The 26,548-nt window shown below is 44.7% G+C and overlaps 1 protein-coding gene, 1 long non-coding RNA gene and 1 pseudogene across 3 annotated transcripts in view; 1 reads left to right on the top strand and 2 right to left on the bottom strand.

Annotated features, from left to right (window-relative positions):
- LOC122925098 (oocyte zinc finger protein XlCOF6-like) overlaps nucleotides 1–26,548 on the top strand; it is an 818,943-nt gene that overhangs the window by 30,876 nt on the left and 761,519 nt on the right. The window lies entirely within an intron of this gene.
- The window catches only part of LOC122925200, a 29,616-nt pseudogene continuing 21,033 nt past the window's right edge, over nucleotides 17,966–26,548 (bottom strand).
- Nucleotides 25,037–26,433, bottom strand: LOC122925150. 2 transcript variants are annotated; one of them, XR_006387531.1, is made up of 3 exons: nucleotides 26,389–26,433; nucleotides 25,405–25,528; nucleotides 25,037–25,088 (listed from the first exon to the last, which is right to left on the bottom strand). It is a non-coding gene; the product is annotated as an uncharacterized LOC122925150 (long non-coding RNA). The 2 variants fall into 2 exon arrangements; XR_006387532.1 differs by having other exon boundaries at nucleotides 25,405–25,518; nucleotides 26,389–26,432.

Below are 26,548 nucleotides of genomic sequence, written 5' to 3'. Positions count from 1 at the left end.
CCATGGCCCATGAACAAGTTCTGTTCCCTCACCTGTTCTGAAGATATTACTGAGGACAGTCAGCAGCTACTGCCCAGCGCAGATTTAGAGGAGGTCTGCTGCTTCCTCCTGTAGGCAAGTTAGTAGCAACGATGAGAGTTGTGTGGGAACATGTGTTTAGCAAGCGGTCAGGGACGCTGCCATGAGGCTGGTGAGGGTGACATAAGTGATGAGCAGATAGTAGTGGATGATACTGTAGCTGCTTGCACATGGGAGCTGGGTGAAGAGGGGGCTTCATCATCATCAGGGGGTGAGGCAGCTTGCCTGTGAGAGACAGCGTCAGGGTGGCAGCGTTCCGCTGAGCTAGTAGGGTGCAAGCGTGTCCATGAGCCAGCAGGATGGCAGCAGTGTGAGATCTGGAGCCAAAGAGAACTCTCCTTTCAACAGGAAATGTTGAGCGATTAACCTTTCTAAATAAGAATCAGGAGTGGATCAGCCAGGATTTCCACATGTTGGTGCCTGATGCATCAGATTAGATCATTTTGGCAGTGTCATGTCCCATGTCTTCATGGTTGTGTGTTGTTGTTTTACCTGGTGCTTACCTTCCGTTCAGTTGTTGCTCTATCTATCTTTCTTCCATCTGTTACTAGGCCACTGGAGACTCAGGTTCGCCTGTGTCCTTGACGAACCGGTTGTCTCCTATTCCTGACCCCTATGCAAGGGACCTTTAGGGTCAGCAGTATCAAGGTTCCAGTGTATGAGCCCTCCTACCTTTAGGAGGCGCTCATACGGTCAGGAGATCACGATAAGGATTGGGGCGGCTGTGGGAGGTGACCTGCGCCTTTTTCCTGTGTCCAGGCTTAGTAACAGCCTGCATAATACAGAGTTTCCCCCACTCCCCACCGTGACAGTGACATAGTGTGGAGGTGGCAGCAGCATCAGGAGGCCACAGAGTGGCAAGGAGACATAGTATGGAGATGGCAGCAGCATAAGAAGACCACAGAGTGGCAAGGTGACATAGTGTGGAAGGGGCAGCAGCATGAGGAGACCACAGAGTGGAAAGGTGACATAGTGTGGAGGGGGCAGCAGCATCAGGAGACCACAGAGTCGCACGGTGACATAGTGTGGAGGTGGCAGCAGCATCAGAAGACCACAGAGTGGCAAGGTGACATAGTGTGGAGGGGGCAGCCGCATGAGGAGACCACAGAGTGGCAAGGTGACATAGTGTGGAGGTAGTAAGGGAATGGAGCGCCGCACACTGTAGTTACTGGTGCCCGCAAAGACTAAGTAGTCGTAATCAATAATACATAAATTCCGGCACACAGAATATTTGTTTTCGATTTAGGTTATTAATGGATGCGATATCATAAAAAATTCATGATCCAGTTATATTGTAAGCCCAATTAGACAACCATGATAATGATGATGACCGGATGTTTCGGTCCAAGTGGACCTTCCTCAGTGGTCTTATTATCTGTCATATAATAACATAGGCCCCATTAATGATGTAACCAGACAGACATGTTTAAAAAGATCACAAATAAAAATTCTAGAAGAATTATGAAAGCACAGCATATTAGTAAAATAATGGTAATAGTGATGTATACTAAAAATTAAGATATGAGGGGAGCGTATAATCCCTAATAGATAGAGATAGAAAGATAGTCCAATGCAGATGGACTGTATGTGGAAATGTCCACAGGATAGTTGCAGAGCATGATAAAAAAAAAACACAATTGGATGAGGAAGCTGGAGAAGAGCAATCTGTAAATAATGTTATAATCGCTATTTGAAAGTATTTTACCTTATTTTAGTGGTGGGGAGGCAGCAGGCTGGATCACAGGACGCTAGCCTGCGATCACAGCCATTTATATCTAATACAGGCTGTTTGGAACGCCGATCACGTGATCGGAGCGTCACGTGACATCGGTTGCACTTAAGTAAATCAATGATTGGCGTGCTGTCTGGCTGACCCCGGGTGCCGATACATGCTGTCTGACTGTGCCACTTGCTCCTTGCGACGACCTCCCCCTGCTTCCAATTCGTCTCCTCCTTCTCTCTGTCTCCCCTTCTGAACTTTCCCCCTCTTCTTCTTCTCTTCGAGCAGGCACCCACGTGGCATCCACGGACATCCATCCATCAACCACTTCACTTGTATCTAACACCTGAGCAAAGGAAGCAGCAGCGGGTACAACATCATCATCATCATCACACTGTACGTCCATGTGTGTAATGCTGCCTGACTGAGACATATCCCTGTTATCTACATCCCCTGTCAATAATGGTTGCGCATCACTAATTTCATCCAACTGATGTGTAAATAACTCCTCTGAGGGATCAAGTGAAGCGGCTGTGGTGGTAGTGGTGGTGGCGGCGGCGGGCGGGAGAGTGGTAACTTGAGAGCAGGTGACTAAAGCTGAGCTGGAGGAGGATGGTGCGTCAAGGTTTCTAGCGGAAGCTGTTGAAGATTGGGTGTCCTGTGTAAACCAGTCAACTATTTTCTCAGAATTTTTTGGGTTCAGGGTACGTGGCCTCTGAACACTGGGCATTATTTCAGGGCCAGTGGAAATTACAGCACCACGAACACGACAGCCTCTGCGGCGTGGCCTGCCTCTGCCTGTCATTTTTTATTAGATAAGTTTTACTATGCGTGCAAGGTACTGTGCCACCCTATATTAGTGGTGGGCAGTGGTCACAGTACAGTCTGTGTGGGCCTGACGCACACGGGCTTGCAAATGTGATTAGATCACAGTTACATTTTAAATAGAATTATTTTTTTCTGCAAGGTATTTGAGTGAATGACACCCTGTAACGGTATGAGTGGAGGCCTAGCCAGCCACTAGCCAGTGGCCACAATACAGTATGTGTGGGCGCCTGACACACACGGGCTTGCAAATGTGATTAGATCACAGAAAAATATTAAATAGAATTTTTTTTTATCTGCAAGGTATTTTCTGTCACACCCTGTATGAATGGTGTGCACACAGTGCTGTCTATGACTGAGCCTGCAGCCTCTCACACACGGGCAGCCAGGCAACTGCATGATATATACAAACCGGATTCCCAAAAAGTTGGCACACTATACAAATCGTGAATAAAAACTGAATGCAATGATGTGGAGGTGCCAACTTCTAATATTTTATTCAGAATAGAACATAAATCACGGAACAAAAGTTTAAACTGAGAAAATGTACAATTTTAAGGGAAAAATGTGTTGAATCAGAATTTCATGGTGTCAACAAATCCCCAAAAAGTTGGGACAAGGCCATTTTCACCACTGTGTGGCATCTCCCCATCTTCTTACAACACTCAACAGACGTCTGGGGACCGAGGAGACCAGTTTCTCCAGTTTAGAAATAGGAATGCTCTCCCATTCTTGTCTAATACAGGCCTCTAACTGTTCAATCGTCTTGGGCCTTCTTTGTTGCACCTTCCTCTTTATGATGCGCCAAATGTTCTCTATAGGTGAAAGATCTGGACTGCAGACTGGCCATTTCAGTACCCGGATCCTTCTCCTACGCAGCCATGATGTTGTGATTGATGCAGAATGTGGTCTGGCATTATCTTGTTGAAAAATGCAGGGTCTTCCCTGAAAGAGATGACGTCTGGATGGGAGCAGATGTTGTTCTAGAAGCTGAATATATTTTTCTGCATTGATGGTGCCTTTCCAGACATGCAAGCTGGCCTTGCCACACGCACAACTGAGCGTTGATAACAACTTGGGTTGTCCTTGTCCTCTTTGGTCCGGATGACATGGCGTCCCATATTTCCAAAAAGAACTTTGAATCGTGACTTGTCTGACCACAGAACAGTCTTCCATTTTGCCACACTCCATTTTAAATGATCCCTGGCCCAGTGAAAACGCCTGAGCTTGTGGATCTTGCTTAGAAATGGCTTCTTCTTTGCACTGTAGAGTTTCAGCTGGCAACGGCGGATGGCATGGTGGATTGTGTTCACTGACAATGGTTTCTGGAAGTATTCCTGAGCCCATTCTGTGATTTCCTTTACAGTAGCATTCCTGTTTGTGGTGCAGTGTCGTTTAAGGGCCCGGAGATCACGGGCATCCAGTATGGTTTTACGGCCTTGACCCTTACGCACAGAGATTGTTCCAGATTCTCTGAATCTTCGGATGATGTTATGCACAGTTGATGATGATAGATGCAAAGTCTTTGCAATTTTTTGCTGGGTAACACCTTTCTGATATTGCTCCACTATCTTTCTGCGCAACATTGTGGGAATTGGTGATCCTCTACCCATCTTGGCTTCTGAGAGACACTGCCGCTCTGAGAAGCTCTTTTTATACCCAATCATGTTGCCAATTGACCTAATTAGTGTAAATTGGTCTTTCAGCTCTTCGTTATGCTCAAATTTACTTTTTCCAGCCTCTTATTGCTACTTGTCCCAACTTTTTTGGGGATTTGTTGACACCGTGAAAATTTGAATCAACGTATTTTTCCTTTAAAATGATACATTTACTCTGATTAAACGTTTGATCTGTCATCTACGTTCTATTACAAATAAAATATTGACATTTGCCATCTCCACATCATTGCATTCAGTTTTTATTTACAATTTGTTTAGTGTCCCAACTTTTTTGGAATCCGGTTTGTATATGGAAAAAAAAAAACCCACACTGAAGTACCAGCCCTGAAAAGGGCTTTTTGGGGTGCTGTCTGGATGCTGTCCTTACAGCAGATGAGTCTGTGGACACAGAACACTGCCCTAGCTAACGCTTTCCCTATTGAATCAGCAGCAGCAGTACTGTCCCTCCTCTCACTGTGAATGCAGTTTCCGAATGAATCTAAAATGGATGCTGTCCAGGAGGTGGGAGGGTCTGCTGCTGATTGGCTGGGATGTGTCTGCTGACTGTGAGGTACAGGGTCAAAGTTTACTCAATGATGATGTATAGAGGGCGGACCGAACATCGCATATGTTCGCCAGCAGCGGCGAACGCGAACAAGCTATGTTCGCCGGGAACTATTCGCCGGCGAACTATTCGGGACATCACTATTTATAGGCCTCTTTAAATCAATCATGAAGACCTTGCTACACTCCATGTCCATGAAAAAGGTGTTCCCAACTCATTCTTTTCCATGTCAGTGTTACCGAGTGTTTTACCATTTAGTATGTACGGGTGACTTGCATTATTCCTTCCCATGTGCATAACTTTACATTTGTCAGTGTTAAACCTCATCTGCCACTTATCTGCCCAAGCCTCCAATCTATCCAGATCTCTCTGTAGTAGTATACTGTCCTCATCAGTGTAAATTACTTTACACAGTTTAGTGTCATCTGCGAAAATTGATACTTTACTATGCAAGCCTTCTACAAGATCATTAATAAATATATTGAAGAGAATAGGGCCCAATACTGACCCCTGAGGTACCCCACTAGTGACAGTGACCCAATCTGATTGTGTACCATTAATAACCACCCTCTGTTTTCTATCATTGAGCCAGTTACTTACCCACATACAGACGTTTTCTCCCAGTCCGAGCATTCTCATTTTATATACTAACCTTTTATGTGGTACAGTGTCAAATGCTTTGGAGAAGTCCAGATATACGACATCCATTGATTCGCCGCTGTCAAGTCTAGAACTTACCTCCTCATAGAAACTGATTAAATTAGTTTGGCATGACCGATCCCTCATGAAGCCATGCTGATATGATGTTATTTGCTTATCTTCGTTGAGATGCTCTAACATAGCATCTCTCAGAAAACCTTCAAACAGTTTACCCACAACAGATGTTAAACTTACCGGCCCATAGTTTCCAGGCTCTGTTTTTGGACCCTTTTTGAATATTGGCACCACATTTGCCACGCGCCAATCCTGTGGGACATTCCCTGTCAGTACAGAGTCTGCAAATATCAGAAATAAGGGTCTGGCTATGACATTACTTAATTCACTTAGGATACGGGGGTGTATGCCATCTGGTCCTGGCGATTTGTCTATTTTAATCTTAAGTCGCTGTTGCACTTCTTCCTGGGTCAGACAGGTCACTTTTAATGGGGAATTTATTTTTACATTCTGCATGTCATCTGACAGTTTATTTTCCTCAGTGAATACATTGGAGAACAAAATATTTAACAGCTTTGCTTTCTCCTCGTCGCTCTCTGCGACTCCCCCCTCATTATTCTTTAAAGGGCCGACACCATCAGATTTATACTTTTTAACATTTATATAATTGAAACACATTTTAGGGTTAGTTTTACTCTCTTTGGCAATTAATCTCTCAGTCTCTAGTTTGGCCGCTTTTATATGTTTTTTACATGTTCTATTTTTTTCCTTATAGTTTTTCAGTGCTTCCGTGCTACCCTCCTGTTTTAGTGTTTTATATGCTTTCTTTTTGTCATTTATTGCTTTCTTTACAGTTCTGTTTATCCACATTGGTTTCTTTTTGTTCCTTAACCTTTTATTCCCATACGGTATGTACCTCTCACAATGAGATTTTAGGATGTTTTTAAAGATATCCCATTTTGTGGCTGTATTTTTATTTTTGAGGACTTTGTCCCAGTTAGTTCGGCCTATGGCCTCTCTTGGCTAAATTTAGCTTTTTTGAAGTTTGGTATTTTTGTTTCTCCCTGTAGAAACACTCTTTTGAATGATAATTGGAAGGTTATTACTTTATGGTCACTATTTCCCAGGTGTCCCCCAACCTGCACGTCTGTTGTTCTGTCAGGCCTATTGGTTAATACTAAGTCCAGTATGGCCGTCCCTCTAGTCGGGTCCTGAACCCGTTGGGAGAGGTAATTGTCTTTGGTTATTGCCAAGAACCTGTTTCCCTTATGAGATATACAAGTTTCAGTTTCCCAGTCTATATCTGGGTAGTTGAAGTCCCCCATAATAACCACCTCATTATGATTTGCTGCCTCATCTATCTCATTTAGTAGTAGATTTTCTGTGGACTCTGGTATATTAGGTGGTTTATAGTAAACTCCTATTAGTAATTTATTGTTGTTTTTAGCTCCATGTATCTCTACCCACAGTGACTCCACATGTTCATGTCCCTCATTTATATCTTCGCGGACTGTGGGCTTTAGACAAGACTTTTCATAAAGGCAAACCCCTCCCCCTCTCCGGTTTTGACGATCCTTTCTAAACAGACTGTAACCTTGTACATTAACCGCCCAGTCATAGCTATCATCCAGCCATGTCTCAGTTATTTCCACTATGTCATAGTTCTCCTCACACATCACTAATTCCAGCTCCCCAGTTTTATTAGTCAGGCTTCTGGCATTAGTATACATACATTTGAGAGGTTTATGTATATTTTTTACCCTACACCTCTCCTTCTGAACTGTTCTAGTCCCTCCTTCCATTCCTCCCCCAGTCCCACTACCTTGCCCCCAGTCTCTATCTGCCCTATCTTTCCCTCCTATAATGTAATTTTCCTCCCGCCCCAGTCCCTAATTTAAACACTCCTCCAACCTTCTAGCCATCTTTCTCCCCAGCACAGCTGCCCCTTACCAATTGAGGTGCAGCCCGTCCCTACGATAGAGCCTGTAGCCGATAGAAAAGTCGGCCCAGTTCTCCAGGAACCCAAATCCCTCCTTCCTACACCAGTTCTTGAGCCACTTGTTAATCTCACTAATCTCCCGTTGCCTTTCTTGTGTGGCTCGTGGTACAGGCAGTATTTCGGAAAATACTACTTTTGAGGTCCTTGCCCTCAGCTTTTGACCTAAATCCCTGAAATCATTTTTAAGGACTCTCCACCTACCTCTAACTTTGTCATTGGTTCCGATATGGACCATGACCGCTGGATTTTCACCAGCCCCTCCCAGTAATCTGTCAACCCGATCCGCGATGTGTCAAACTCTAGCGCCAGGAAGACAGCACACTGTTCGGCGATCACAGTCTTTGTGACAGATTTCCCTATCTGTTCCCCTAATAATGGAGTCTCTATCTAAAAATATCCCCCATTGTAAATCGAGAGCATTCAGCTCTGCCAGGACCTGGACAGACACTATAACAAGCTAGTGGCCTCTCCGACATAGTAATGAGAGGCCAGGTCTGAATCCACATAAAATATCAAGTGAATCCTACTCATGGAGTGGATAGTTCCAAATCACAGATTATCAGCCTCATAGTCATCCTGCAGGAAGCATTTGGAGACCGCATAAAGATTATGGACTTAAAAAGTAATAATTTTGTCCATTCTGCAAGTTTATCCTTGTCACAAGAGTCCTTGATGAAAAGGTTACTGAAAGGTTTTCTAAGATGTGGCCTTCCATACTTAGATCTGTGTCAAAATAGGACTTGGCCTTAGTCCTAAAAGTATTAAGATCATCTCCTTTTGAACCTCTTGATAAGGTCCCACATAAATACATGGCTTAAAATGTTTTTGTCCACCCAGCCAATGTTGTAGATTTCCAATGTCCATGTCAGAAAATCAAGAACAAAATATTTATATGTTGTAGAAGTTTGCTAAAGATCTGGCCTTAGATTTTAAACTTTGATTGTATAAAGGTACAGTAAGGCCTCTTAAGCAGGTGTAGCTAAAGGCCTATGGGCCCTCAGTGCTTATGTGGCACAAGGGTCTTTGGGCCCTCTCAGACTCCTGGGCCCAGTAGCGACTGCTACCTCTGCACCCCCTATAGCAGTGATGGCGAACCTATGGCACGGGTGCCAGAGGCGGCACTCAGAGCCCTAACTGTGGGCACCCGCACCCTGAAAAAAGTCTATGGTGTACCAATATGCCTTAAACTTTTCCTGCAATTTATTCAGCGCAGGACACACTATGAACAGCACAGGCAGTTCACTGAATGTAGGCAGGCTATTATAGCTAAATAATAAAGTACATGCAAGATAGACTATACTGGACTGTAGTTTTCAGGGTAAATTGCTGTGTTGGCACTTTGTGATAAATAATTGGGTTTTGGGTTGCAGTTTGGGCACTCGGTCTCTAAAAGGTTCGCCATCACTGCCCTATAGCTACGCTCATGCCTGTTAGACATATATAAAGATACAGCCAGGACTGTTAGGTATATATAAAGGTACGACCAGGCCTATTAGGTTTATATAAAGGTATTACCAGGCTTGTTAGGTATACATAAAGGTAGGACCAGGCCTGTTAAGCATATATAAAGATATGGCTAGGCATTTTGAACAGTGAAATGTACACAGGATTCTCTCCTACCCTCCAGTTCAGGCATCCTGCTCTACCTTCCATAAAGGATAGATCACACTGGCCCCTCAGTTTGTGAAGCGGCTACACACCCCTCCTGCTTAGCACACATGGACATCTCATCACCGAGTAGGGCTCACCAACCTAGGATCCACACAGGATCTGTCAGTATCTCTCTCTCTCTGGATTTCTTAGTTTATTATGTGGATGATTAAACATAAATGATTGGGATGGCAGTAGCACTGCAGGGCAGGGAGACTGCCTGTAGCACATGTCCAGTGAGGAGGAACAGGGGGAGCCAGAGGCCAGTCTGACCCCGATTGCTGCTCCCTTGCAGTGCTAGAAGAGTGGCGCCTAAGGCCACCACCTTACTTTGCTTCATGAGCGGTGCACCCCTGGCAGAAACACCCCATTTTTGTGCTGCTGTTAGGACTAAGGGAAAACAGATTAACATTAGAAAGTGATGCTTATTTTTCACAGATTTAATATTACCCACAATCAGGGTCTGATATATTAAGAAAACCTTTTTTTCAGTGCACTGTAACCAGAAGACGGCTCACTGTTAGGCGCTCTCCTTACTGCATACATCCATAAAACTGTCCCCATATAATGTAAAACTAATAATAATCTTTATTTATATAGCACCACCATATTCCATGGAGCTTTACGATTTAGAGGGTTCATGTACAAATCAAAATAGACATCATAGAATTACAGGCTAATTTACAAATTAGAACACAAGAAGTAAGGATCCTGCTCACAACAGCTTACAATCTAGGAGCAATGGGTGACAAAAAGGGTCAAACTGATTGTTTTATAAAGTGGTCCAGCCACCTTAGTACTAGACGGAGCTGCATCAGCCGGTACACTTAGTGCACAGATTACTGTCAGAAGATGGTGTTAGAATATGAAGAATAAAGGAGGACGGAATAAAACAGGGAGCGGACAGTTTAGGGAACATAATAAGTCTGCCTGAAAAGATGTGTTTTTTTAGGCACATATGTAGCTAAAGAAGTCGGGAATTGACCCGATTGTCCAGTCAGTGCATTCCAGAGAGCTGGTACAGCAACACAAGAAAGTCTTGAATACAAAAGTAAGAGGTACGAATTATGAAGGGTTTTAATCTTAGATCTTTGGCAGAACGGAGCGTGCGGTAGGATGGTAGACAGAAATGAGGGAGTTTATATAGGGAGGTGCAGCACCGTGGAGAGCTATGTGACTGGCACAAGCTAGTAGCATCAGTATAGCGGGTGGACAGATAGATGAGCCTGGCTGCAGCATTAAGGACAGACTGAAGGGTGGAGAGTTTAATGAGGGGAAGATAGATTAGTAATGTTACAAAAGTAAAGACAAGAATGAATCAAAGCAATAAGTGTCCACTGTGAGAAAAGGGTAGATTCTGGAGATGTTCTTGAGGTGTAGACAAGAGCATTCAAGTGATTTTATATGGGAAAGAAAAAAAAAGATCTGGGACAAACATAAACCCAAAACAGTAAGATGCTGCCCCAGAGTTAGGTGGGTTAGAAGACGATGGGAAATAGAGGTAGTTCAGTTTTTGGGAGATTCTGTTTCAGAGAGAGAGAGAGAGAGGACATGATATTAGAAACAGCTGCCAGATAATCACTGGCGTTTTGTAGAACTGCTGGAGTGATATATTGAAAACCAATTCTGCCGATAGTCTGTCCAATCAGGACTGTGGAGACAGAAAAGAGTATAGGGCCTACAAATGAACCCTGAGGAAAGATATACTGAAGGAGTGACCAGAGAGATAGGAAGAAACAAAAGGGAGGGCAGTGTCCTTAAGGCCAATTGAGCATGGTGAAGAGGAGCTTGTGGTCTAATATATCAATTGCTGCAGAGAGAAATCCAGAAGAATCAGTAGAGAATAGTTGCCATTCTTTTTTGCTGTCAGATGACTGTTAGACACTTTGGTAATGACAGTTTCTTTATAGTGTAGAGGAGAGGTTAGAGACAGGTCGGTAGTTAGCAGCAGAGGTTGCGTGAAGAGATGTTTATTTTTAGTAGTAGGGTTATAATAGGTTTAAAAGACGATGGAAAGATGGAGGTGAGGAAATTGATTCACTACTGTAGGTCGTGGGTTGAGAAAATGATGGAAGCCTGTTGACTTCTGTTATAAGGTCAAATGAAGACAGAGAACAAGAAGTGTGGGATGGAGGGGGATCGAAGCCGGTCGGAGACTGAGAGATTTTTTCCTGCTGGCAGTTTATTTTTATCTCTGAAGTAAGTGGCCAGGTCTTCAGCACAAAGATCAGTGATGGGCACATGCACTTTAGGGCTTAGAAGGGAGTGAAAAGTATTACAGAACCATTTTTGTTTATTTGAAAGTGAGGAGATAACAAAGATGAAATTGTTTTTTTGGGCAAAGTGGGGGCAGAGTTGTAAGTATAAAATAGACATTTTTAATTGAGAAAATCTGAAAATACTTGTAATTTTTTCCAAAAATATTCAGCACACCTAGAGAACCACTGGAGAAAATGTATTTAGATGTGTGCCAGGATGGTTTTAAGGGGTCTGTAAATAGAATATACAAAAAAAGGAATGAGATTCCTCAGTGGAGGATACTTTTTAATGGCTAACTAAAAAAAATAACCTTTTCAGTTAGCCATTAAAAGGTATCAGCCACTGAAGAATCTCATTCCTTTTTTTTTTATAGGGCTGCTGGGAGTTAATGCTGAGTAGGTTTCTGTTTGTGTGAAAAGTAGGACGGTCATGAGAACAGTGAGAGATTTATATAGTAAAGGAAAGAAGATTGTGGTCAGAAAGTGGGAAGCATGAGCTAATAAAGTCAGGGAGTGAGCAGAGGCAGAGGCATGAGGAAGTGAGCTGTTCAAGGCCGAGAGAGGAGATTATAGAAGGAAAGTGAGGCCTATAGGGAGATTGGATCATCAATGGGGATGTTGAAACTGCACACAATGTAAGTCAATGGGGACGGATCCGTTTTCACTGACACAATAGAAAACGGATCTGTCCTCCATTGACTTTCAATGGTGTTCAAGATGGATACGTCTTGGCTATGTTAAAGATAATACAAACATATCCGTTCTGAACGGATGCAGACGGTTTTATTATCTGAACGGATCCGTCCATGACGAATCCGCACAAAACGTGAGTGTGAAAGTAGCCTAATTCTGAATTTCAGTGCAGTTCCCTGGCTGTGTCTGTCATCTATTTCCGCAATGCACTCACTAACTCCTATAAAGACACATCTCCTGCCTTGTCTATCAGGTTCCAAACTGTACTGCTATGACCCCTACATCTCCTGCCTTGTCCCTCAAGTTTTATACTGTATTGCTGACATTGCAGCTACTACTGCCCCTGCTGCCAATACTACTACCTCTACAAAGGCACATATCTCCTCTCCTGTCTGTCAGGTTCCATACTGTACTGCTGGCCTTGCAGCTACTACTTCCCCTGCTGCCTTTTCTACTACCCCTACACAGCTTCACATCTCCTGCCTTATCTGTCAAGTTCCATACTATACTGCTGCTGCTCCAAAAAATAGGTAGAATGCTTGATCGAAACAAGCCACGTTACATTCCCTTTTGTGGGCTCTTGCCCCGGGGATATGTTCTGTACAGATTTAGTATTGAAGCACCATAACATAAGGGGAGAGGGGAGAAGACTAGGGAAGTATGGATAAATTCAGTGCACACCCTTCTGATAAACATTTATGATGGGAGTTGTTTTACCATGTAAAGCTAGCGATTACAGTTAATAGTAAAAAGTTGGTGAAAGATTCCCTTTAACCACTTCAGCCCCGCTAGGTGAAACCCCCTTCATGACCAGGCCACTTTTTACACTTCGGCACTACACTCCTTTCACCGTTTATCGCTCGGTCATGCAACTTACCACCCAAATGAATTTTACCTCCTTTTCTTCTCACTAATAGAGCTTTCATTTGGTGGTATTTCATTGCTGCTGGCATTTTTACTTTTTTTGTTATTAATCAAAATGTAACGATTTTTTTGCAAAAAAATGACATTTTTCACTTTCAGCTGTAAAATTTTGCAAAGAAAACGACATCCATATATAAATTTTTCGCCAAATTTATTGTTCTACATGTCTTTGATAAAAAAAAAATGTTTGGGCAAAAAAAAAATGGTTTGGGTAAAAGTTATAGCATTTACAAACTATGGTACAAAAATGTGAATTTCCGCTTTTTGAAGCAGCTCTGACTTTCTGAGCACCTGTCATGTTTCCTGAGGTTCTACAATGCCCAAACAGTAGAAAAACCCCACAAATGACCCCATTTCGGAAAGTAGACACCCTAAGGTATTCGCTGATGGGCATAGTGAGTTCATAGAACTTTTTATTTTTTGTCACAAGTTAGCGGAAAATGATGATGATTTTTTTATTTATTTTCTTACAAAGTCTCATATTCCACTAACTTGCGACAAAAAATAAAAAATTCTAGGAACTCACCATGCCCCTCACAGAATACCTTGGGGTGTCTTCTTTCCAAAATGGGGTCACTTGTGGCGTAGTTATACTGCCCTGGCAATTTAGGGGCCCAAATGTGTGAGAAGAACTTTGCAATCAAAATGTGTAAAAAATGGCCTGTGAAGTCCGAAAGGTGCACTTTGGAATATGCGCCCCTTTGCCCACCTTGGCAGCAAAAAAGTGTCACACATGTGGTATCGCCGTACTCAGGAGAAGTTGGGGAATGTGTTTTGGGGTGTCATTTTACATATACCCATGCTGGGTGAGAAAAATATCTTGGTCAAATGCCAACTTTGTATAAAAAAATGGGAAAAGTTGTCTTTTGCCAAGATATTTCTCTCACCCAGCATGGTTATATGTAAAATGACACCCCAAAACACATTCCCCAACTTCTCCTGAGTACGGCGATACCAGATGTGTCACACTTTTTTGCAGCCAAGGTGGGCAAAGGGGCGCATATTCCAAAGAGCACCTTTCAGATTTTGCAGGCCATTTTTTACACATTTTGATTGCAAGGTACTTCTCACACATTTGGGCCCCTAAATTGCCAGGGCAGTATAACTACGCCACAAGTGACCCCATTTTGGAAAGAAGACACCCCAAGGTATTCCGTGAGGGGCACGGCGAGTTCCTAGAATTTTTTATTTTTTGTCACAAGTTAGCGGAAAATGATGATTTTTTTTTTTTTCTCTTTTTTCCTTACAAAGTCTCATATTCCACTAACTTGCGACAAAAAATAAAAAATTCTAGGAACTCGCCATGCCCCTCACGGAATACCTTGGGGTGTCTTCTTTCCAAAATGGGGTCACTTGTGGCGTAGTTATACTGCCCTGGCAATTTAGGGGCCCAAATGTGTGAGAAGAACTTTGCAATCAAAATGTGTAAAAAATGGCCTGTGAAGTCCGAAAGGTGCACTTTGGAATATGCGCCCCTTTGCCCACCTTGGCAGCAAAAAAGTGTCACACATGTGGTATCGCCGTACTCAGGAGAAGTTGGGGAATGTGTTTTGGGGTGTCATTTTACATATACCCATGCTGGGTGAGAAAAATATCTTGGTCAAATGCCAACTTTGTATAAAAAAATGGGAAAAGTTGTCTTTTGCCAAGATATTTCTCTCACCCAGCATGGGTATATGTAAAATGACACCCCAAAACACATTGCCCAACTTCTCCTGAGTACGGCGATACCAGATGTGTCACACTTTTTTGCTGCCAAGGTGGGCAAAGGGGCACATATTCCAAAGTGCACCTTTCGGATTTTGCAGGGCATTTTTTACACATTTTGATTGCAAAGTACTTCTCACACATATGGGCCCCTAAATTGCCAGGGCAGTATAACTACGCCACAAGTGACCCCATTTTGGAAAGAAGACACCCCAAGGTATTCCGTGAGGGGCATGGCGAGTTCCTAGAATTTTTTATTTTTTGTCGCAAGTTAGTGGAATATGAGACTTTGTAAGGAAAAAAGAAAAAAAAAGAAAAATCATAATTTTCCGCTAAATTGTGACAAAAAAAAAAAAATTCTAGGAACTCGCCATGCCCCCCACGGAATACCTTGGGGTGTCTTCTTTCCAAAATGGGGTCACTTGTGGCGTAGTTATACTGCCCTGGCAATTTAGGGGCCCAAATGTGTAAGAAGTACCTTGCAATCAAAATGTGTAAAAAATGGCCTGCGAAATCCGAAAGGTGCCCCTTTGCCCACCTTGGCTGCAAAAAAGTGTGACACATCTGGTATCGCCGTACTCAGGAGAAGTTAGGGAATGTGTTTTGGGGTGTCATTTTACATATACCCATGCTGGGTGAGAGAAATATCTTGGCAAAAGACAACTTTTCCCATTTTTTTATACAAAGTTGGCATTTGACCAAGATATTTCTCTCACCCAGCATGGGTATATGTAAAATGACACCCCAAAACACATTGCCCAACTTCTTCTGAGTACGGCGATACCACATGTGTGACACTTTTTTGCAGCCTAGATGCGCAAAGGGGCCCAAATTCCTTTTAGGAGGGCATTTTTAGACATTTGGATCCCAGACTTCTTCTCACACTTTCGGGCCCCTAAAAAGCCAGGGCAGTATAAATACCCCACATGTGACCCCACTTTGGAAAGAAGACACCCCAAGGTATTCAATGAGGGGCATGGCGAGTTCCTAGAATTTTATTTTTTTTGCATAAGTTAGCGGATATTGATTTTTTTTTGTTTTTTTCTCACAAAGTCTCACTTTCCGCTAACTTAGGACAAAAATTTCAATCTTTCATGGACTCAATATGCCCCTCACGGAATACCTTGGGGTGTCTTCTTTCCGAAATGGGGTCACATGTGGGGTATTTATACTGCCCTGGCTTTTTAGGGGCCCTAAAGCGTGAGAAGAAGTCTGGAATATAAATGTCTAAAAATGTTTACGCATTTGGATTCCGTGAGGGGTATGGTGAGTTCATGTGAGATTTTATTTTTTGACACAAGTTAGTGGAATATGAGACTTTGTAAGAAAAAACAAAAACAAAAACAAACAAAAAATTTCCGCTAACTTGTGCCAAAAAAAATGTCTGAATGGAGCCTTACCAGGGGGGTGATCAATGACAGGGGGGTGATCAATGACAGGGGGGGTGATCACCCATATAGACTCCCTGATCACCTCCCTGTCATTGATCACCCCCCCTGTAAGGCTCCATTCAGACGTCCGCATGATTTTTTACGGATCCATGGATCGGATCCACAGAACGCATGCGGACGTCTGAATGGAGCCTTACAGGGGGGTTATCAATGACAGGGGGTGATCAGGGTAATCAGGGTGATCACCCCCCTGTCATTGATCACCCCCCCTGTAAGGCTCCATTCAGACATCCGCATGATTTTTTACGGATCCATGGATCGGATCCACAGAACGCATGCGGACGTCTGAATGGAGCCTTACAGGGGGGTTATCAATGACAGGGGGTGATCAGGGTAATCAGGGTGATCACCCCCCTGTCACTGATCACCCCCCCTGTAAGGCTCCATTCAGACATCCGCATGATTTTTTACGGATCCATGGATCGGATCCACAGAACGCATGCGGACGTCTGAATGGAGCCTTACAGGGGGGTTATCAATGACAGGGGGTGATCAGGGTAATCAGGGTGATCACCCCCCTGTCACTGATCACCCCCCCTGTAAGGCTCCATTCAGACATCCGCATGATTTTTTACGGATCCATGGATACATGGATCGGATCCACAGAACGCATGCGGACGTCTGAATGGAGCCTTACAGGGGGGTTATCAATGACAGGGGGTGATCAGGGTAATCAGGGTGATCACCCCCATGTCACTGATCACCCCCCCTGTAAGGCTCCATTCAGACATCCGCATGATTTTTTACGGATCCATGGATAGGATCCACAGAACGCATGCGGACGTCTGAATGGAGCCTTACAGGGGGGTTATCAATGACAGGGGGTGATCAGGGTGATCACCCCCCTGTCACTGATCACCCCCCCTGTAAGGCTCCATTCAGACGTCCGCATGATTTTTACGGATCCATGGATACATGGATCGGATCCGTAAAAATCATGCGGACGTCTGAATGGAGCCTTACAGGGGGGGTGATCAATGACAGGGGGTGATCAGGGAGTGTATATGGGTGATCACCCGCCTGTCATTGATCACCCCCCTGTAAGGCTCCATTCAGACGTCCGTATGCTTTTTGCGGATCCGATCCATGTATCCGTGGATCCGTAAAAATCATACGGACGTCTGAACGGAGCCTGACAGGGGGGTGATCAATGACAGGGCGGTGATCAATGACAGGGGGGTGATCAGGGAGTTTATATGGGGTGATCATGGGTTTATAAGGGGTTAATAAGTGACGGGGGGGGGGGTGTAGTGTAGTGTGGTGTTTGGTGGGACTGTACTGACCTACCTGAGTCCTCTGGTGGTCGATCCTAACAAAAGGGACCACCAGAGGACCAGGTAGGAGGTATATTAGACGCTGTTATGAAAACAGCGTCTAATATACCTGTTAGGGGTTAAAAAATTCGGATCTCCAGCCTGCCAGCGAGCGATCGCCGCTGGCAGGCTGGAGATCCACTCGCTTACCTTCCGTTCCTGTGAGCGCGCGCGCCTGTGAGCGCGCGCGCCTGTGCGCGCGCGTTCACAGGAAATCTCGCGTCTCGCGAGATGACGCGTATATGCGTCCAGGAGGAGTAAAGCAACCACCTCCCGGACGCATATGTGCGTACAGCGGTCGGGAGGTGGTTAAACAGGCTGTTAATTGACTTATTCATTTCAATATGTCCCAAAACATAATTCAAGACATGTACTCATCTCTACTTTTATCCAGTATGACATATCTGATGTTTAATAAGATTTTATTTTTGTGTAAAACATTTTCCACATTTTGAACTTCAATATGGTTTCTCTCCTATGTGACTTCTCTCATGTGTTAAAAGGTATGCTTTGGTTTTAAAACATTTCCCACATTCTGAACATGAATATGGTTTCTCCCCTGTGTGAATTCTCTGATGTACAACAAGAGGTGATTTGCGTGTAAAACATTTGCCACATTCTGAACATGAAAATGGTTTCTCCCCTGTGTGAATTCTCTCATGTTTAACAAGATATGCTTTCTCTTTAAAACATTGGCCACATTCTGAACATAAAAATGGCTTCTCCCCTGTGTGAATTATCTTATGTTTACCAAGATCTGTATTTTGTGCAAAACATTTCCCACATTCTGAACATGAAAATGGTTTCTCCCCTGTGTGAATTCTCTCATGTTTAACAAGATATGCCTTCTCTTTAAAACATTTGCCACATTCTGAACATGAATATGGCTTTTCTCCTGTGTGACTTCTCTTGTGTTTACCAAGATCTGAATTTTGTGCAAAGCATTTCCCACATTCTGAACATGAATATGGCTTCTCTCCTGTGTGACTTCTCTTATGTCGAACAAGACATGAATTCTGTGTAAAAAGTTTCCCACATTCTGAACAGGAGTATGGTTTATCTCCTGTGTGATTTCTCTTATGAGAAACAAGATATGATTTCCGTGTAAAACGTTTCCCACATTCTGAACATGAATATGGCTTCTCTCCTGTGTGACTTCTCTTGTGTTTACAAAGATCTGAATTTTGTACAAAACATTTCCCACATTCTGAACATGCATATGGCTTCTCTCCTGTGTGACTTCTCAAATGTCTAACGAGAGTTGATTTATCTATAAAACATTTACCACATTCTGAACATGAATTTGACTTCTCTCCTGTATAAATTCTTTTGTGTGTAGAAAGACCTGAGCTTTTAGTGAACTCTTTACCACAATGAAACCTTTCACCCCCTTTCTGACCTATACTTGAGGTAACAATCTGTGATTGGTCAGGAAAAGGTTCCTCATGATTAATGGGATAATATGACAGATCTGTACTATGAAGTCCTAGATGTACATTAAGGGTAATGAGGTTTTCTCCTGTAGAGAGCAGCATATCTTCATCTTCTACCTTATAATTTGATGATAACATGAAGTTTTCCTCAGAATTCTTATTTGGATTCTCTGTGAAGATAAAAATTGGAATGTGTGATTTTTATTTTTTTTCCCAAACAATAGAGCAGACAAACTTATGACATTCATATTAGGCTGGATGTGAATACAGTAAGTCATTAATTTTGAATGCACTTCTGGCTTTGGTTAAAAAAAAATGCAACAAAAACTGCAAGTGTAATTCCCGCTTTATAAAGATTACTATAACACTGCCTGACAGTGCTGCATGATGCCTTCGTCTTCTACTTTATAAATTAAGAAAAATATAAATTTTCCTCAGAATTCTTACAGGGATTCTCTATGAAGATAAAAATTGGAATTTTTATTTTTTTTCAAGCCATAGAGTAGACAAAGTACCGTATTTTTCGCCCTATAAGACGCACTCCTCCCCCCCAAAAAAGTGGGAGGAAAATGGCAGTGCGTTTTTTGAGGCAAATCCTGTCGTTTACACTGATACACCGCTGACCGCATGCTGCACAGTGAGGTCGGAGGTGCATCAGCGAGGAGGGGCTGGGGGCAGGAATCTAGTTTTGTACCGGCAGCGGGGGCCCGGTGCAGTCACTGTATTCTATTGCCCCGGGCCCCGCTCACTGTACTAATCGTATCTACGGTAACTGCAGGCAATGTTTAACTATAGAATATGTTCAATCCAGCAGTCTGTACTTACGTCCGTGGCAGGCAGGAGGCAGGGCGGGCGGGCACTGGCAGCGTAACTTCCTACGTCACGTGCCTGCTCCGCCCACTTTATGAATAAAGCAGGCGGCGCAGGCACGTGATGTAGTGAGTTACGCTGCCAGTGCCTGCCCGCCCTGCCTCCTGCCTGCCACGGACGTAAGTACAGACTGCTGGATTGAACATATTCTATAGTTAAACATTGCCTGCAGTTACCGTAGATACGATTAGTACAGTGAGCGGGGCCCGATGCAATAGAATACAATGATTGCACTCGGCCCCGCTGCCATTACAAAACTAGTGTAGATGTCAGCCCCCACCCCCTGCATTGGGGGTCATTCACAGTGTCTGACACTGTTATTGGGGTGGATCTGTGGATGACAAATAGCATAAGATGCTATTTATCGGTCATCCACAGATCCCCCCCATAGCAGTGTCATGCCATCCACAGATGCCCCGATAACAGTGCCATCCACAGACGCCCCCATAACAGTGTCAGCCACAGACCCCCATAACAGTGTCAGCCACAGACCCCCATAACAGTGCCAGCCACAGATCCCCCATAATAGTGTCATCCACAGATCCCCCATAATAGTGTCATCCACAGATCCCCATAATAGTGTCATCCACAGATCCCCCATAATAGTGTCATTCACAGGCTACCATTAGTTCAAAGCCCACCAAAAGCACACCTTTCAGTTCAAAATATATTTTTTCTTATTTTCCTCCTCAAAAACCTAGGTGCGTCTTATGGGCCAGTGTGTCTTATAGGGCGAAAAATACGGTATAACATTCTTAACTGGCATAGTTATAGGGGGTCGCAGTTGCAACCAGGCCCCTAAGCCAGTGGGTAATTTTCCCTTTATAAGATGCAGCGCTTCCATTATGGAAGCACTCACTAGTCTGCAGGTGGGGGAGTGAAGCGCTATACTTGGCCCTCCACCCTGCCTGCTCTTCTCGGGGCCTGTACTGCTGTGTCCTGGCTGCCTACAGTGTCAGGATGTACAGAACACACTGTGACCAGACGCTGCAGACAGTCAGGTGACTGTGCAGCGCAGGCCCCTAGAAGAGAAGAGAGCTGAGAGACCGCCGGACCGGGAGAGCGGCAGCAGGAGAGGTAAGTTAATTTATTTATTTTTAAATCTGCTCTAAGGTCTGATATGGGGGTCTGAAAGTCTGGTCTGATATTTAATGGGGATCTGAAGTCTGATATGGGGGTCTGGAGGTCTAATGGGGGTCTGTCTGAGGTCTGATATAGTGTCTGGTGTGATATGGGAATCTGTAGGTATAATGAGGTCTGATCTGAGGTCTGAGATGGGGGGGTCTCATCAGAGGTTTGATATTGGGGTCTGATCTGAGGATCTGTTTTGGGGTCTGATCTGAAAGGTAAGCACACTATAAGGGGGTATTTTTTTGTACTGAGGCACATTAATGGACAATGGGGGCATTATTACTATTGGGGAAGCTGTTAACACTATGCACTCTGGCAGATTATTTTTTCTATTGGAAGGACTTTTCAGGAGGACTGTTTCTGCAGTATAATATTGGGGAACACAGCGGGCACAGTATTAGAGTTGGCAGGAGGGGGTGTTCTGACTGTGGGAGGATGATGGAAAAGTAGGAAACTAAGATGTTTGTCAAACTCTGCACAGAGGAGATGGCTGAAAGAAATCATCATGGTGGTCTGGTCTGAATGCAGAAGATAAGGAACGAGTATCTATATCAGAGGAGACGTCACTGGATGTAAAAGGTACATGTGGGGCTGTATTCTCCTGTACGATTTGTAGAGCTGTATGTAATGTTTTCCCAAGTATGTCTTTAAAAGGGTTGTCCTCTTTTTACTATTGATGAACTATCCTCAGGAAAGGTCATCGACATCAGATCAGCAGGGGGTCTGACTCCTAGCACCCTCGCCGAGCAGCTGTTAGAAGAGAAGGTAGCATTTACACAAGTTCTACCTTCTGTGCTCTGTTAGGTTAGGTTGAGAATTTGGCATGGGGGGGGGGACTCATTTCAGTTTTCACCTCAGGCAGTGGAAAGGCTAGGTACTCCCTTGCCCCAAAGCACTGAGGGGGGGGGGGGGGGGGGCAAGCTGAACTCTTGTACCAGGGCCCATGAACCTAGTCTTAGTTCCTGTTAAGTCTATATCTGTGGTTTGGGTGCATTTTCAAGTTCCAGAGCCTCCTTCCTGATTCTTGAAGGTCTGCTGCCAAGTACATCAGGACCATCCCAGGAAGTAGAAGTCTGGTCACCTTGTACAGGCGTTAAAGGGTGAATACTGGGGAGGTGCCAGAATAACGCCCTTAAGGTTTGGCACAATGTCAAACTAGTTACATGTCACAGTGGTCAACAATCACTGATCTATTACCATCGGCACTAATGTAACCCCAAACCATCAGAGATGCAGGCTTCTGAACTGTGCGCTGATAAGCTGGATGGTCCATCTCCTCCTCAGTCCACAGGACACAGCATCTGTAGTTTGCTTTATTTTTATTTTTTAAAGGACCGTTTATTCAAAGAAATGGCATGTAGAAGGAAATTCAGTATACAAAGCAAGTACAAAACATAGCCATGACAAATATACATTTCCAGACAATAGGACAATTAGCCATCAATAGTAAAGACACCATTTCCTTAAACTTTTCTTCATCTTAAATACATAGAAATGAACTAAACATTGTGCAACTGGGCTTCAAAGTAATTGCATTAGTAGACGGTTGCTTGCGTGTGATCTAGAGCAACAAACAGACCAATCGCCACCAGCAATAGCCTTAGAAGTTTTTTCCCTAACAACAGTAAAAACAAACCAACAAAAAAGCAGAGAAGGGCGGGGGAAAAGGTGGGGTGGGGGCAACCGTCTAAAAGAAGTAAAACCTAGGGAGCCAAACGGTCCCAAACCAGTGGGAGGAATCCTTAACAAAGGTCCCCAGACCTTGTCAATTTATCAGTACAACCTCAGGATAAATAGGTGAGCTTAAAAAGTGGGAGCATCGTATTCACCTCTCTAAGCCAGGCATTTTTGGTGGGCCTCTATGGGTGCTTCCAATTATATAGGATAACCTGTTTTGCATAATAGAACAGTAGTTTAAGTAAGGTGCGTAAAGCCACATCAAGAGGAAGGTCATCAACGAGCCAAAGAGGCAAACCTTGGGACTCAGTATATTTGCTTGGTCATATTAGTCTCCATAAACCCCAGAACCTCTCTCCAATATGGCGGTAAGACTCTACAGTCCCAGAACATGTGTAGCATCGTGCCATTCGCCATCTGAGACACTCAGCCAAAGGCAATGCCCCCACAACAAACAGTCTGTGAGGGGTATAATAAATCCTATGTGTAAACTTAAAGGGCTTCTGTCCTTTAACCTTGTGATATAAGAGGCTGGTGCTCCTCCCTTACATGTCACTGCACACACGTGTATACACTGCACATGACGGCTCTTACCTTGTGATATAAGAGGATGGTGCTCCTCCATTACATGTCACTGCACACACGTGTATACACTGCACATGGCGGCTCTTACCTTGTGATATAAGAGGCTGGTGCTCCTCCATTACATGTCACTGCACACACGTGTATACACTGCACATGACGGCTCTTACCTTGTGGTATAAGAGGCTGGTGCTCCTCCATTACATGTCACTGCACACACGTGTATACACTGCACATGACGGCTCTTACCCTGTGATATAAGAGGCTGGTGCTCCTCCATTACATGTCACTGCACACACGTGTATACACTGCACATGACGGCTCTTACCTTGTGATATAAGAGGCCGGTGCTCCTCCATTACATGTCACTGCACACACGTGTACACACTGCACATGACGGCTCTTACCCTGTGATATAAGAGGCTGGTGCTCCTCCATTACATGTCACTGCACACACGTGTATACACTGCACATGACGGCTCTTACCTTGTGATATAAGAGGCTGGAGCTCCTCCAGTACATGTCACTGCACACACGTGTATACACTGCACATGACGGCTCTTACCTTGTAATATAAGAGGCTGGTGCTCCTCCATTACATGTCACTGCACACACGTGTATACACTGCACATGACGGCTCTTACCTTGTGATATAAGAGGCTGGTGCTCCTCCATTACATGTCACTGCACACACGTGTACACACTGCACATGACGGCTCTTACCTTGTGGTATAAGAGGCTGGTGCTCCTCCATTACATGTCACTGCACACACGTGTATACACTGCACATGACGGCTCTTACCCTGTGATATAAGAGGCTGGTGCTCCTCCATTACATGTCACTGCACACAAGTGTATACACTGCACATAACGGGTCTTACCTTGTGATATAAGGGGCTAGTGCTCCTCCATTACATGTCACTGCACACACGTGTATACACTGCACATGACGGGTCTCACCTTGTGATATAAGAGGCTGGTGCTCCTCCATTACATGTCACTGCACACACGTGTATACACTGCACATGGCGGCTCTTACCCTGTGATATAAGAGGCTGGTGCTCCTCCATTACATGTCACTGCACACACGTGTATACACTGCACATGACGGCTCTTACCCTGTGATATAAGAGGCCGGTGCTCCTCCATTACATGTCACTGCACACACGTGTACACACTGCACATGACGGCTCTTACCTTGTGATATAAGAGGCTGGTGCTCCTCCATTACATGTCACTGCACACACGTGTATACACTGCACATCACGGCTCTTACCTTGTTATATAAGAGGCTGGTGCTCCTCCATTACATGTCACTGCACACACGTGTATACACTGCACATGGCGGCTCTTACCCTGTGATATAAGAGGCTGGTGCTCCTCCATTACATGTCACTGCACACACGTGTACACACTGCACATGACGGGTCTTACCTTGTGATATAAGAGGCTGGTGCTCCTCCATTACATGTCACTGCACACACGTGTATACACTGCACATGACGGCTCTTACCTTGTGATATAAGAGGCTGGTGCTCCTCCATCATGGCCTCCTTGTACAGATCCTTGTGTCCTTCTATATACTCCCACTCCTCCATGGAGAAATAGACAGTGACATCCTGACACCTTATAGGAACCTGACAACACAATGACACCGTCATCACCCAGACCCCTCCAGTGCTGTTACTGGAGAATTTCCCAGCATTCCCAGCAGTGTCACCTCTCCAGTCAGCAGCTCCATAATCCTGTGGGTGAGTTCTAGGATCTTCTGCTCATGTATCAGGGGGTGAGGGGGAGGATCTGTGATGGGGTGAGGGGTCCTGCTCCGCCCTCCTGACTCCTGGAGATGGATGATGGGAGTCACACAGTCCCCCGATGTCTTCTTCACTATTGTGTACTCCTGTGGATGGAGAGAGACACTTAGGGAATAAACCCTTCAGGGCCATGTGCTCTCCTCCGGCCCTCTCCTCCTGGTACAACGTGCCTACTTACCTTCCTCATGGCTCCTACAACATGACTATTGGTCACTGGTCCACATGATACATCACTCACCATACTAGGGGTCTGATCTTCAGGTTCTCCATCACTTGGAAGGTCTGGAGGCCGTTCTCCAGGACTCTGGACTCTTCCTATCACTTCCTATGATGGATTCTCCTTCCCGATGTCTGACTTGTTACAGAATACAATAAAGAGGAGAGAAATCTAGAAAAGTTTACCTCTCCGCTCAGCAGGGAGATGATCTCCAAGGTGAGGTCTAATATTCTTCTGCTGATCTCCTTCCTGTCCATCCTTGGTGGCTCATTCAGGAGAAGGCTCGTATTGCTGGTTTTCTTTATCTTCCTTCCAAATAAAGGAATAACAGTTATAGAGGACCTTTCATGGGCCGAACATTATAAGATAACTATCTGGACATTTAGAGCGGCGCTGCTCCATTCGCCCGCTGTGGCCCTGTAAACCAGGGAGGAGTCTGCCCTGTTTCTCCCTGGCTGTTAGTTCTGCTACTGCGATTGGACAGCGCTACAGCCAGGGAGAAACAGGGCAGACTCCTCCCTGGTAGAGATGAGCGAACTTCTGTTTTAAGTTCGGCGTCTAAAGTTCGGGGGCGGGTTAGCGGAGAATCCCGATCTGGAACCGGATATGGATTCCGACTTCCGTTGTGGTCCGTGGTAGCGGAATCAATAATGGCCGATTATTGATTCCGCTACCACGGACCACAACGGAAGTCGGAATCCATATCCGGTTCCAGATCGGGATTCTCCGCTAACCCGCCCCCGAACTTTAGACGCCGAACTTAAAACAGAAGTTCGCTCATCTCTACTCCCTGGTTTACAGGGCCACAGCGGGCGAATGGAGCGGAGCCTGGGGATAATAGTAAGTTCAGTGAGATCCCTGAGCGCCGCTCTACATGTCAAGATAGTTATCTTACAATGTTTAGACTGGCAGTGCAGTGTGTATCTAAGCTCCTGGCAGTGCAGTGTGTATCTAAGCTCCTGGCAGTGCAGTGTGTATCTAAGCTCCTGGCAGTGCAGTGTGTTTCTTCCAGCACTGAATGATGACAACTCCCACTATCCCCACAACTACTCCCCCCATCATACTAAGGTGAGGAGCGGAGAAGGATTCCTTGTGTGTAATGGAGGAGAATCTCCAGAGGTGACATGTCTGAGCTCTCCACCACACTGTCTCCTCACAGCTCATCTTACCTGCAGGCTGGAGGAATGGCTGATACCAGAGAGAACAAGAGCCCCTGACTACCGACCAGGACCTGCCCAGTATCTGCTGCACTGCCAGAGCTGAAGGACCTGCGGTGACGTCACCGGCATGTGATCAGTGAGTCTCCTGGCTAGCTCCACCCCCTGCACT

This window comes from Bufo gargarizans, chromosome 1 (genome assembly GCF_014858855.1).
Source record: "Bufo gargarizans isolate SCDJY-AF-19 chromosome 1, ASM1485885v1, whole genome shotgun sequence".
NCBI classification, from domain to species: Eukaryota; Metazoa; Chordata; class Amphibia; order Anura; family Bufonidae; genus Bufo; species Bufo gargarizans.
Note: the sequence above shows the minus strand (reverse complement) of the source record. Positions and strands in the feature narration are given on the sequence as shown.